The sequence below is a fragment of the Camelus ferus genome, chromosome 6, assembly GCF_009834535.1.
Source record: "Camelus ferus isolate YT-003-E chromosome 6, BCGSAC_Cfer_1.0, whole genome shotgun sequence".
Classification (NCBI taxonomy): Eukaryota; Metazoa; Chordata; class Mammalia; order Artiodactyla; family Camelidae; genus Camelus; species Camelus ferus.
The window spans coordinates 58,291,204-58,306,076 of record NC_045701.1 but is presented as its reverse complement, the minus strand read 5'-3'; the positions used below and the strand labels follow the sequence as shown (position 1 = coordinate 58,306,076).

At 35.3% G+C, this 14,873-nt stretch overlaps 1 long non-coding RNA gene across 2 annotated transcripts in view; it reads right to left on the bottom strand.

Moving 5' to 3' along the window:
- Positions 1-14,873, bottom strand: part of LOC106729754 — a 214,032-nt gene that overhangs the window by 16,680 nt on the left and 182,479 nt on the right. For both annotated transcript variants that reach the window (XR_004320728.1, XR_004320727.1), the window contains exon 7: positions 9,165-9,216. This is a non-coding gene — a long non-coding RNA (uncharacterized LOC106729754). The remainder of the gene's footprint in view (positions 1-9,164; positions 9,217-14,873) is intronic.

Below are 14,873 nucleotides of genomic sequence, written 5' to 3'. Positions count from 1 at the left end.
TAATTATTATTTATATATTATAATAAATATTAAAATAATCAATATTTTATTAGCTTCAAAAAGTTAATGTCCTGAACTTCCAGATGATGGCTGTCCATCCTACCCTTTTACACAGCCAGTAAGGACCCAGAACTGGAGGTGGGAGAAAGCAGGTTACAAAGCAAAAGAACATTTCAGTCTGAGACTTAGAGAGGGCAAGAAGAAAGGGACTGTTTTACATTAAAACAATGATGTGAAGCACAATGCATGAAGAGAGAAAACAGAAATAAAGGGTTAGCAACCGAGATTCACAAGAAAGATGATGATTTGGTTGACAGAGCTAGGATATACTCCTAGACGTAGATGCAAAGGAAGCCTGCAAGCCAGAGTGTGGCAGGACGCACCAAGCAAGCCCCTGGCCAGGAAAGGCTCTGTAAGGGGAAAACGAGGGTTTGGCCAACAATAGCTCTCTGACTGCTGTTGGGTTGATATTAACATCTTCCTTCTTTTCTCTCTCTTTTCTTCCTCCCTCCCTCTTTCCCTCCTCTCTCTTCCACCTCCTCCCTTCCCCTCACCTCCCTTCTTCATTACCTTTGTTTTTCTTCTTTTCTTTAGAGACAAATTAAAATTTACACGCTCGTCTTTTTCTTGCCAACTGGACTTTCCAGTTTCACCCTGCTACCACCATTACTTTCCACGCATACAGAGGGCTGGTCTCAAAGGGAAGGGTTATATTTCGCATTTATCTCCTTAAGTACCATTGGTTTTGGTGACTATATAATAGGTAAGTCAACTGATTCTAATCTTAGACTCGTATTAGCATTCATAGCCACAGAATCAACAGGATTTGAAGTAAAAGTATAACCAGAAATACAGCATTTATCTTACAGGAGTTAGGGTAGAGGCCAAAAGTACTTTTTAAAACTTCAATTATCTGAAAACCCATAAAAGATTCCAAAGCAATTCCTTTCCATCCAACGCTCTCCCTCGTCCAGGCCGCAGAGTGCACTAATTATGGGAAAATGAAACAGAAGAATTCCTTTCAGTGTATGCCACCACTTGCTCACACAAGCAAGAATTCAAAGTTGATGTGGAATGAAACAGTAGGTACGAAGGATAAATCCTGTGCAATGAGTGTTTGCTGTCTTTTCCAGTGGAGAAGCCCACTTCCACCTTGGAATAAACACATTGAATAAGAAGGAAATAGAGACTCCCAGACATTAAGTATTCTGAACATTCCTAAAATTCAACAGTAAAATATCCAAGGAGTCTTTTGTTTAAAGGATTATTTCCACACGGCCTTTTTGTGTTTATAAATTCCTTAAAGGAACAAAGTATATCCCCAGGCTCTATATTTTGGGAAACTTTTCCATTGTTCTTGGCTCACCTCTGCCTCAAATTAGCATTAGCATATCAGGCATTATTCTTACTTTTAACACATTTTTAAAAATTAGCCCAAGGAACACAGGTATAGCATCCTATTATGCCTCACATCTCCATAGGAGAAGCAGTATTCTGCCACAATAAGCACAGAGCCAAGAAGCAGAACATCGGTGTCTCCTCTGCCGTAATCTATCTGGGTCAAACTGGACAAGCGGTTTGACCAACAGAACTCAATTCCATCTAATACAAAGTAGCTGGAGTGAGGGAAACTTGAACTAGTTGATTTCTTTTCTGTCAATCAGCTAGTCACTTAACCAACCTGCCTATCAGTGTTTCTTGAGCCTTTCTTACCATAAGGAAGTCTTAAGTGATATGTGCTGGGGGACTCAACCATGACCAAAACTTGGCTCCTGTCTGTAAGGAGCATGCACTGGAGTGGGGAAGACTTAGACACAGAGATAGATAATTACAATCCAGGCCACAATAAGCTGTAATTGAATTAAGTATGCACCGTGCGATGATGACCCCAAGGAAGAAGAACATGATCTTGACCGTGAGGATCTACAAAAGCTTACTAAGTGCATCAGGTATGGATAAATGTTAAGTCTGGAAGGAGAGGTATAAATTTAGCAGTCAGAGAGTGAAAAATAACTAGTAGTCCAGGAAGAATATTTATAAAAATTCTTTCAGCTCTCATGTTTACCAATTTCTGATTAAGTTACCAAAAGGGATGTGTATAGACATTTAGAGTTTTGTTTTTTAATCACTAGCTCATAGAAATGGAATAATCTCTATTAGTCCCATATTTGGAAAAGTAATACTGAATACAGAATATGGTATATGTGGTATGTATGGTATTGAGCGGGTGTTAAAGGAAATCACACTGAAGAATGCCTTGTGCTAGCCCTCCTCCAATCCTAATATTCTGGCAAAATTTGGGATGGTGGGAGGTGGGAGAATTATTTGGCTGAACGATCTTTTTTGAGGGGTTGGATCCCAATCCATCCCGTGAGTCCACCCTGTCATTTAGGGAATGACTAATTTTACTTTGTGTCTGCAATTTCCCACCATCTCTGGCAAGTCTGCTATGTCCCTACATACCCAGCTCAGGCACAGAAGCTGCCACATCTCTCTGCTCATTTATGAAGAACTCATTCATCTCTGGAATTTAGCTCATCAAGCTTTCTTGCATGCATTGCTTTTTGCTGGCACCACTGAAAATGATTTTCATTTTGTCTGTTTTCTCTTTTGCTTTATTTTACTATGGAATAGAAAATCTTTTATATCCTCTTATTATCTAACTGGAACTGGGACTTCATAGATGTTTTATTAGAAATTTGGAGGAGGTTGGATAAGGGACTCCAATTAATATGCCATTTTAAGCTGAAAGACAAAGCCTTTTCAATATTCATCTCAGTCAGTGAAATTATGCTGTCATTCATAAAGTTAAGTTTGCTAATGTATGCCAGAGATTTACATTTATTCTCCTTCTCCTTGTCTAAAATAATTTTAAGTGCCGTTAAAGTGTGTTGTTTTGCCTAACAGCCATATTTTATGCTGTACTCCTTGGCAAGTCTTTACTGAAAGACATATTCTCTTTCTTAGCAAAACCCAGAATGCCAACAAAGTTCATATGATCATTTACATTTTGATATAAAGTATTAGTTTCAAGGATATCTGAGAAAAAAAAAATGGCCTAGAGATTGGGGGAATGGAGCCAATGTGTACTGAGTCTCAGTATAACGTGAGATGGTTGCTGGGGTCAGGGATATGTTTTCTTTGTGTTTCTAGTTATTTCAAATTGATTTTTACATTAAAAAGTTATAAAATACCTGGCATGTTTATAGCCATAAAGAATAAACCAGTGGCAGAGTAGGAATATATGTATTTGTGGATGATCATATAATTTTTTAAAACAAAATTTGAGTTTCTTTTAAAAGGTTTTTTTATATCTTATGTTTGTTTTCTAAAATTTCCAACAGCAATGAAAGAAAAGAAATGATCATATTAACATTATGTGCCAAAGTTTTATGGCATATCTGTATTCCAATCCATCCTGTGAAATGTTCAGAATTGAGCTCAATATGTTTGCATAGATGTGTTTTAAACCATACATATAAGTAGAGCTTTTTTACCTTCATGTAATAAGTATGTTATAAAAAGCTTAATGTAAATTAAAATGTATAATTCTGTATTCTTGATGAATATGACATTTATTTCAGAAGAACTATTTTTTAGTTTCCAGCTGGTCTTTAATATTAATAATTAAAATTTAAAGGTTGACTGTTTATGGGTTGACACTAATGTGATGTAGTTTACAAGAAGAGAAGATCAGAAGCAATAATCATCTTCCAATAATTTAAATGTGATTTACTTTTTGTCTTTAGATGTAAATCCTTCTCAGAATTCACAAATTTATGTGGCAGTAATAATTCTTTGGTGTACCTTTGGTCTTACTTGGATTGCTCTTCTGTTTGATTTGTTTTCAAAAACTTTGGAAAAAACTAAAACAAAGCTTACTTGCAGTATGTTATGTCATACCGAAAGAAAGCCGTCTGTGAAAAGGTCTTCGTTTTTGTGGCCTTCCCTGTGTGAATAACTGAAAAGAGTTATCTCAAACATTTTTTTGGGGGGGATACAGTGGCATAAGGTGACACAAAAGAGAATAAATATGTTTTTCTTCATTAACCTGCCATATGGGTCACATCCACAGTGAAGTTTTGTAATTCATATTTTATTTTGAGTTATAATAAATAAGTAATTGAAAAAACAAAATCTTAACTGTCCTCACTGAAACTTTCATTTTCAAAGGCTTTCATTATGTAGTATTTAATATATTCAAAATGGTTTATTCAATCATGTAAGTTAAAAAGAGTGATAAATTCCCATGAATCCACCATACAACTTGTAAAGTAGAACTAATGACAATATAATGGAAGCTACCTGTGTGACCCTCCCCAATACCATCCTCCTGGCTCCCCAGAGGCAACAACTATTTCTATCCATGTTAGTGCATAGTCACCAAGTTATTTTTCAAAGTAGTTACTCACACCAGAATCACACTGGAGTTTTCATTATTCCATATTTTTACTTTATATTGCCAAATTTAACAATTTTTACCCAATAATGAGTATAAAATGTGATCTCATTATAGTTTTGATTTGCTTCTTTTTGATTACAAATTAAAGGCTGAATACTTTGTATTTCTGGCCATTGTTTTTTGCTTTTGTGACTTGCTTCTTCATGAACTTTTGCTCACTTTTTCTATTGGGTTATTTGTCTATTTCTATTTAGTAATTTACAGGAGTTGTTTTCTTTTTACTAAATTCAAATAGTAATCTATTCTCAGTTTTGTTTACTGGAGATATCATATGTAGTTTAGTGGCTCATCTCTCCACTCTTTATGGTATCTTGTGATAAACAGAAGCTCTTCATTGTAATGTAGTTTATCTCTTCTTTTTATAATCACTGTTTTTTCCATCTTGTTTAAGAAATCCTTTCATATTCCAAGATGACAAAAGATATTTTCTGATTAATGTATTTAACCAAATTAATTGAGGACCCAACCTATATAAATGACTGCCTTAAGCATTGTGAGGAATATGAAATAAATGTAAACTCACTGTCTTAATGGTAATTAAACATCAATATTAGATACAGAATAATGAATGCCTGTTGTGTGCTATTCACTGTGGTAAATGTCTTGAATAACTAAAATGTATTGATAATTTATATGCAAAATACTTTGCATTCATCACTTTATCTAATCCTGACAAAAACCTTAGAAGTAGGTAAGTAATGCCACTTTACAGATGAAGCAATAGATCTATGAAAATTTGCCCAAGTGGCTCAGCAATGAAGAGGCTGAACATAGTTCACTCAAGCATTGTAATGTCCCCAAGTCATGTTTCACATAGTGTAAGAAGACATAAAATAATTCAAATTTAGCATTTACATTTTGAAGATCTGTTAAACACAGAACACTGAGTTATGTCTTCTGGTGTTCATGCATTATTTATATAGATAAATGAGTACCATATTTAGGATCAAAATACTTTGAGATCAAAGAGGGAAAAGCCTAGGTGATGACTGAAGAGAATCAGAATCAGCATCAATAAGAAGGTAGCAGTGACCTAAGTCTGGATGGCTGAAGACTCAGGCAGGTGGAGCAGGCTGAGAAGTTTGGGGTCAAGTGCCTAGAAAATGGAGGACTGAAAAAAGATTAGTAGGGCAAGAGGTGAGGTAGAGGACACAAGGAGTTTTGATGGTTACAGAATGGAGCTGTATCTTAGGTGGAAGGAGGATGCATGTGAGACTGAAGAGTGTGGATGAGATAAGACTGAGCTGAAAGAGATTAGGAGAGAAGAGAAACTCTGAAGGTTTTGTGGTGCTCAGAGTCTGTTAATCACAAGGACAAGTTTCTCGGTGTTGGCCAATGGATGGATGTGGTAATAATGGGGAAGAGGAACTGATCATTTAGACAGGCTCAAAAGATCTACTCAGTTATGAAAGTCTTAAAAGATTAATGAGTCACTTCCCAGTATTGTGATGAGGAAGAAGCCATGGCCTTAATATTTTGGTATAACTGCTTGAGTGAGGGATCTGGCCAGGAAAGGTCTACCACGGTTTTGGGCTTCTCACCCTTGAGTAGGGGGCAGTTTGGCACGGTGTCATAAACGCTTGAGGAAGTCCTCACACAGTTTTGAAAACTGGGGGTGGTGGCTATCTTTTCTAATGCCCAGACACCAACATAAAGAGTCAAGGAAAGTAAAAAAAAATAGGGAAATATTTCCCAAACAGAATCACAAAATAAATCTCCAGAAATTGACTCTAATGAAATGGAGGTATATGACTTACCTAGCAGAGAATTCAAAATAACTATCATGAAGATGTTCTACAAGATCAGGAGAACAAATCAACAAATTGAAAACTTCAACATAAATATAAACATAAAAAAGTACCAGAAAAATCATAGACCTGAACAGAATAACTGAAATGAAAGATTCACTAGAGTTCAATAACAGACTAAAAGAAGCAGAATAAAGGATCAGAAACGTTGAAGACCAGTCATTGGAACTTATCTAGTCTAAGGAGCAAAAAGAAAAAAGAATGAAAAATACTGTCTAAACTTAAGGAGAATATGGGACACCACCAAGAAGATCAGTATATACACTATGGGAGCTCTGGAAGCAGAAGAGAGAGAGAAAAAGAGGCAGAAATCTTATTCAAAGGAATAATGGCTGAAAACTTCCTAAAACTGGGGAAGGAAATGGACATCCAGGTCCATGAAGCCCAGCAGAATCTGAATATGACAAATCTAAAGAAACCCACACTTAGACATATTATAATCAAACTGTCAAAAGTCAAAGACAAAGAATCTCTGTTGTTTTTTTGAGGCAATTATTTAATAAAGACATTACCACTGACATACATCTTAGAAATGTGTGAACGAAGTTGATGAATGCTGTTTGGAAGAATGAACAAAAGAGATTCAAGAGCAGGGCTCTATATAAAGAAAAGTGAATTCCAATTTATTGAAATTTGGTGAGATATCACCTCACACCTGTTAGGATGGCTATTATTTTAAAAAAGATAATGTTTGCAAGGATGTGGAGAACTTGAAACCTCTTTACAATATTGGTGGGAATGTAAAATATTGTAGTCTCTATGGAAAATAGTATAAAGTTCCCTCAAAAAAATTAAAAATATGAACACCATATGATTCAGCAATCCCACTTCTAGGTATTTATCCAAAAGAATTGAAATCAGGATCTCAAAGAGGTATTTTCACTCCCAAGTTCATTGCAGTAGTATTCACAGCAGCCAAGATGTAGAAATAACCTAAATGTTCATTGACAGATGAATGAAGAAAATGTGAGATATATAGGTTATGTGTGTGTGTATAATTCAATCTTAAAAAAGAAGGAAATCCTGCCATATGTGACAACATGAATAAACTCTGAGGACATCATGCTAAGTGAAATAAGCCTGTTACAAAAGGACAAATACTACATGATTCCACTTATATGGGATATCTAAAGTAGTCAAACACATGGAAGCAGAGAATAGAATGCTGGTTGCCTGAAGCTGGAGGGTGAAATGGTGAGTTGCTATTCAGTGGGAATAAAGTTTCAGTTCAGTTATGCAACACGATTAAATTCTAGAAATCTGCTGGACAACATCGTGTCTATAGTTGGCAATATTTTACACTTAAACTTCTGTTGAGAGTAGATCTCATATTAAGTATTTTTACCACTATAAAAAATAGTCCTCAGAAGAGGTTTTTATTGATAGTAATAAATTAATCCCAACAGAGTAATACAGTGCTTCCCTGACCAAACTAGATATATCATTAGATGCATTTATTTAGGAATCAGAAACTACACAAAGCAGCATAGCATAGTTAAAAATCAAGCACAATTTCTAGAATTAAAAATGTAGTAATTAAAATGCAGGATAAATGAAAGCCAGCAAGGTTGAAGGAGACAAGATCAATGTATAAAATTCAAATGTACTTTTATATACTAGCAATGAAAAATCTCAAAATTAAGAAAACAATTCCCTTTACAATTGCATTAACAAGAACAAAATACTTAGGAATAAATTTAGCCAAGAATGTCCAAGGTTTGCATACTGAAAGCTACAAAAATTCTTAGGAAAAATAAAGGAGACCTAAATAAGTGTAAAGATTCATGTTTATACTTTGGAAGACTTAATGGTGTAAGATAAAAATATCTACAGATTCAATGTATGAATTTTCCTATGAAAATTCCAACTGCTTTTTAATTTTGCAGAAATTAACCAGCTAATAGTAAGACTTACGTGGAAATTCAAGGAATTCAGAATAGTAAAAACAATCTTGAAAAATAACAGAGTTTGAGTACTCATACTTCCTGGATTAAAAAATTCCAAAACTACAGCAATAAAAGTGGTGTGGTACTCACACAAGGATAGATACATAGGTCAACAGAACAGAAGTGAGAAGAGAAGTAAGCTCATATAACTATGGTCAATTTAGTTTTTAAAAAGTTGATACACTTTTTTTTAGAGCAGTTTTAGGTTTATAGAAAAATTAGGCAGAGAATGCAGAGAGTTTCCATTTACCACTTATCTCACTGTACAGTTTTAACATCTTGCATTAGTGCGCTCCAGTTGTAACAACAGATAAATAAATATTGATATTTATTATTAAAGTCCACGGTTTACATTAGGGCTCACTCTTTGTGTTGTAAACTCTGCAGTGGTCAATTTTAAGGGATTTGATACCTATGTATTCCAAACATTTTAATTTATTATTTTTGTAGTCTAACACCGAAGACCATTTCCAAGTTAGATTAAAACATTTAGATCATCTAAAGTATAAATTCCAAAGTGATGACTTTGAAAACTATGACTACCAAATTGAGTAAGTTTGCAAACAAAAATTATAAGCAGTTTCTAGTGAATATCTCCCTCATACCCAGGCAGATTCCTCATATAATATACAAAATCAAACCCTTTCAGTTGGTTTCATAACTTCTTCACTTCTCTCACTAAATAAGCAAAAATTAATGTTCTATGTGTTTTTCTTCTGCTATAAGGTCTAATAAATTACAGTGCTTAAAAACAATAATTCACTTGAAATTTCTCATTTACGATAAACATTTCAGAATATTTTATACAAATTAATGTAGTTCCTAGCTTGGTTTCTGTATTAGTCAGGGTTCTCCAGAGAAACAGAATATATATATAGAAGCTATATATATCAATATATAAAGGATCTGTATGTATATAAAGAAATGTATTATGAGGAATTGGCTTACCTGATTAGAGAGTCTGGCAAGTCCCATGATCCACTCTCTTTAAGCTGGAGACCTAGGAGAGCCAGAGGTATAGTTTTCGTCTGAGTCAGAAAGTCTGAGAACCTGGAAAGCCAATGTCCCAGTTCAAAAACATCAGATAGAGAGGATGCATTCTTCCTTACTCTGCCTTTTGTTCTATTTAGGCCTCCAACAGATTGGGTAAGGTCCACTCACACTGGGGAGGGCAACCTACTTTACTCAGTCTACCTATTCAAATGTTAATCTCATTCAGAAACACCCTACAGCCAAGCCTAGAAATAATATTGGTCTAGATATCTGGGTACCCTGTGTCCCAGTCAGGTTGACACATACAATTATCCATCACAGTTTCCACCTGAAAATGACCTATTAGAAGGTCAGTTTGTTTCTATAAACCCTCAACATTTCAGTAGAGTTGTTGTAAGAAGCCTCTGTTAATTATTTAGGGGGATGTACTCATACACTTTATGAGCTGAATATAATTTTTATCCTCATTTTACTGATGTGGAAGTTGAGGTTAAATAGCTTGCCGAAGGTTGCCCAGCTAGTAAATGGCAGGGTTCTGGTTCAAACTCTAATCTATTTAACAAAAGAGACACTACCTTTAACCAGATCACTCTAACTGTAGTATACAAAGCACACTTGAGAGGTTGTGTACTGGAGGTAGGAAGACAATTACAAGCCTGTGACAGTGCATGAAGATCCTGGAATGGTTTTAGTGCTTTTATGAAGAAGAATCAAAAGTCTAGATGGCAAGTATATATATACACATTTGGTGGGAGAGGTCAGGGTGGTATGGATAAAGAAATGCAAGGTATCAGGGATGACTGAGATTTCCAGCTTGGGTATCTTCTAACCCAACTACCGCATTATCACATATGATTCTCATTAAGCAATAATAGTAATAGCAGAATGCATTTGCCCAGGATAGGAGACATAAATGGTTTTGAAATGAGTGTCTTTCATTGGTTCACAGACACCATACACAGGGCAATGAGACGTAGACAGTCTTGGCCCTAACTGGTCTTCCTTTCTCTCTCAAGCTGGTAGAAAGATAACTGACTGTTACCAGACTGCCACCATCAACATACTGAGTTGATGAGTTTGTAACAGAGCGATGTACGGGGAGGATCAGTACTCCCCTGGTTTATGATCTCTGTGCATATGATAAGGAACAGGAGGAGAGGAAACACTGTGCCTACTGACATTTGCCAGTCCTATAGTAAATTTTGATTGTAAAATTTATTGGCTTTTGAGATGTTCATTAATTGTTACTACCTTAATATAACAACAACAACAACAAAAAACCCAACCCTCTTTTCTCTTTCTAAAAAAAAGCATACCCTCATTATTGGGAGTATGAAATCAGAGAAGTCAGCTAAGTCCCTCTAGCCAAGTACAAGAACCACATTGGCCAGGATGTTTTGGATAAAGTTCATTACTTAGTCAATCAGTTTACAAAAGCAAAGCATCTCCTAATTTCTTAGACATTATCTTCAATCATGCCTTTAGTTTTGAGGTATTTTGACTTATCAACAAATTTGCCAATACCTTAGAGAAAGCACTAGAAGAGAAGGCTGAGTTTAGGAGGAGTGTCCTTAAATCAAAGATTAGCACTTTCTTTGCTAAATGTATCAATGCAGTTTAAATTCAGTTGTAGAATTGTTGAGCTGTGCATCTAGGAGATTTAAGAGGGTACTAGAGTACTCCCTTCCATCTTTGGAGGCTCTGAATTTATTTAAAAAATTTAAATACCAAAACAGAGTCATAATACTTGAAGCATATCATGCCTACAATTAATAACAATACTTTTAATACACAAATATGGTACACCAAAATTATGCTATTTAGAAGATAACCACAACATTTCCACTAGTTATATATTCATAATACATGATGTAGCTGGACTATCATTTAATGGAACACAGCATATATATAAAATAGATAAACAGCAAGGTCCTACTGTATAGCACAGGGAACTATATTCAATACTTTGTAATCACCTATAATGAAAGAGAATTTTAAAAGTTGGCAAATGATGATATTGCTTCTGAGACACTTCTGACCCCTCTTGTCAATTATCCTCCTAAGAGACATTTTTAATAGCATATTTTCAGTGTTTATGACTTGGGAAGTTTTATAACTCACTCCTTGTGGGAATGACTGGAGAGCTTTGTTTTTCACAGGAATTTCTTTCGATTCCATAACACAACCCCAGATGCAGAACCTCTGCCATAGTGCCAGCTGGGTTCTGGAGTCGCACAGATTTTGGGGCCAAGTTCTGCTCCGCCACAGCTAGTTAGTTAAGTGACCTTGAGAAATTACCAACCACTCTGAGCCTGTATCTCAACTGTAAAGTGGGGCTAATAATAGTCCTTGTTTCATAGGGGTTGTCTGAAGATGAAGTGAGCTGTTGTAAGTAAAGCACACTGCCCAACATCTACCTGGTACTCAAGAAGTGTTAGCCATAGTTACTGTTATTCTTTTCACATGTAACAAACTCTATGTAGAAGATACACAAGACTTTCAAAACAGACTTGTTTATGCTACTTTTTGTTATATTAAGTATTTCAGATGTTTTACTTATTTTTAAATTTTATTTTAATATTTTACATCAATTATAACTTTGTGACTGCAAATGCAGCTCAAAATTAATTAACTAATTAATTTTATTTTAAAGAGGGTTAGAGGCACTAATTGGTGCCTCTGATGAAATCTATAAATTTTGGTATTATTCATGTAATACCAAACTTGGCCTCCAGATGTCAGTATGAACTCAATTGATTGAGGCACATCCTCCTCTCAACTGGTAGGATGGTTACCTGCTCCTCTACTGATGCATTAAATAGCATTGCGAAGGTACAATAACCATTCTTTAATCTTAGAAATGTAATAAATAAGGCAGCTTCTTTGAATTCAGAAGACACAGCACTATAAAACTAGTAATGAAAAATATTCCAAAAGTGCATGAGTCTGAAAGAATCATTATAAGAAATTTGGACCCCTTTAACCACAAATAAAAATATGAAAAAGAGGGTTATGTTTAACACTTGCTCTTGGAAAAAAATATTTACATGATTGTGGTATTTAGCCTATGGGTATTCAAAAATTATTCAAGAGAATCAGATGTCATGTCTCACATTTTATAATTCTACCACTGTACAGTACACATTCAGAGCCAATTCCACTAGAAAGGTAAATTGGATAAAGCATTTGTTCCATGTCTGTGAAAACCAATTAAAAGTAAATCAGTGTATAATGTGGCTCAGATTTATTATGGGTGTTGCTACAGAAACCTCAAGAGTTCTGCTCTTAGAGGGCACTGTTACCCATTTTATTCATTCAGTAAATATTTATTGAGTACCTACTATGTTTCAAGCAAGTTTTAGATGTTGGGGCAGAGCTGTTAACAATGCAAACAAATTCCTATCCTCATGGGATTTATAGTTTAGGAAAGAAAGATGAACAATTGGTACAATAAATAAATAAACAACAAAGGAAAACAGTATATTAGAAACTAATAATTTCTATAGATCAGAAAAAAAAAAAAGAGAAGGGAAACATTTAAAATGTAGTGGTTAATGTGGGTCACACTGAAAAGGAGATGTGTGAGGAAAAAACTTGGAGTGAGGGAGCAAGCCAGAGGTATGCCTGGGGAAGAACACCCTGTGCAGAGGCACCCTCAGAGGTGAAAGGTCCAGGGGCGGCGCAGAGGCTGGTGTGGCTGCACCAGAGAGGGACGGGATTCCTCCTTAGGATTTTTGGTAGAGTCGTGACATGATCTGACTTGTTTTAATAGAATTGCTCTGGTTGCTCTGCTCAGACTGAAATTGTGGGAAGGGCACAGCCAGTCAGGAAGTTTCTGCATTGCTCTGAGTTACAGGCTATGGTGGTTTGGCAGAAGACTGCAATGGAGCATCTCAAGGCTGATATTCAAGCAGAGATCTCTGGAAGCTTCTGATGCCTGGGAAAGTCAGCTAGATTAAGGATGAAGCTGTTTTAAAGTCTACTGTAAAAACTTACAAACCAAGGGGAGGGTATATAGCTCAGTGGCAGATCACGTGCTTATTAGCATGCACAAGGTCGTGGGTTCAACCCCCAGCACTTCCATATAAATAAATAAATACATACATACATACATACATACATACATACATACATACCTAATTACATGCCCCCCTCCCAATAAAATAAAAAAACTAACAACCAACCAATGAGCCCACATAATCCTTTTATGCTAAAGGATTGCTTCTTGGGACCAGATTATAGTTGAAGTTATGAGAAAATAACCTTTTATTTCACAATAGTGCAAAAAAAAGGGTCATAAAAAATTGTCAACACAAAATAAACATATAGCACAGTGATTTTTATAGGAGATAAAATGCAAGGTTTATTCTGACCCTGGCAAATACTGTGAACAGATTTCACTCATAGAATAATTTTCTATTTTCTTTGGATACCTAGGTTTAAAAAAAAAAACACCACACATCTGAGAAATACTAATTCACAGTTCTTTAAATTAATAGGCTTTTATTAAAAAGGGGTTCTCGGTTTATAGAAAAATGGAGAAAATAGAGAGAATTCCCATATGCCTCCACTTCCTCTCCTCCCCAAAGCAGTTTCCTATATTACTAACATCTTGCATTAGCATGGTACCTTTGTTAAAACTCATGAATCAATATTGATCCATTATTATTAACTAGAGTCCTTAGTTTACATTAAAAGTCACTTATTGTGGCATTTGATAGTGCATAATATGTTACAGTATCATACAGAATAGTATATACACTGAATAGTATCACACTGTTACAGTATCTTACAGAATAGTTTCACTGCTCTTAGAATCCCCTGTGCTTTGCCTACTCATCCCTTTCTCTTTCCCTGAACCCCTTGCAACCACTGATCTTTACTGTCTCTATAGTTTTGCCTTTATTCAGAATGTCATATAGTTAGAATCATGCAATGTGTATGTAATCTTTTCAGACTGGCTTCTTTCACTTAGCAATATGCATTAAGCTTCCTCCAAGTCTTTTCATGGCTTCATAGCTCATATAATTTTATTGCTGAGTAATATTCCATGAGTGGATAGAGTAGTATCTTTATCCATCCACCCATTTGGCAATTTTCAAAAAGCTGCTATAAACACTGTGTGTAGGTTTTTGTGTGAACGTACATTTTCAGCTCACTTGGGAAAATACCAAGGAGCTCAAATCCTGGATAGTATGTTAAGACCATGGTAACCTTTGTAAGAAACTGCCAGATTGTCTTCCAAGGTGATTGTATCATTTTGCATTCCCAACATGAATAAATGAGAGTTCCTGATGTTCCACATCCTCACCAGCATTTGATGTTGTCAGTATTTTGGATTGTACCTATCCTAACAAGTGTGTAGTTTTATCTAATTATTGCTTTAATTTGGAATTCCCTAATGACATTTAATGTTGAGCATCTTTTCCTAAGCTTATTTGCCACCTGTATATCTTCTCTGATGAGATGTAAGTTTAGATCTTTTGCTCATTATTTAATGTTGAGTTTTAAGAGTTCTTTGTGCATTTTGGATACAAGTTCTTTATTAGATATATGTTTTGCAAATATTTTCTCCCAATCTGTGACTCGTCTGTTCATTCTCTTAACACTATCTTTGCCAGAGCTGAAGTTTTTCATTTTAATGAAGCCCAACTTATCAAACAC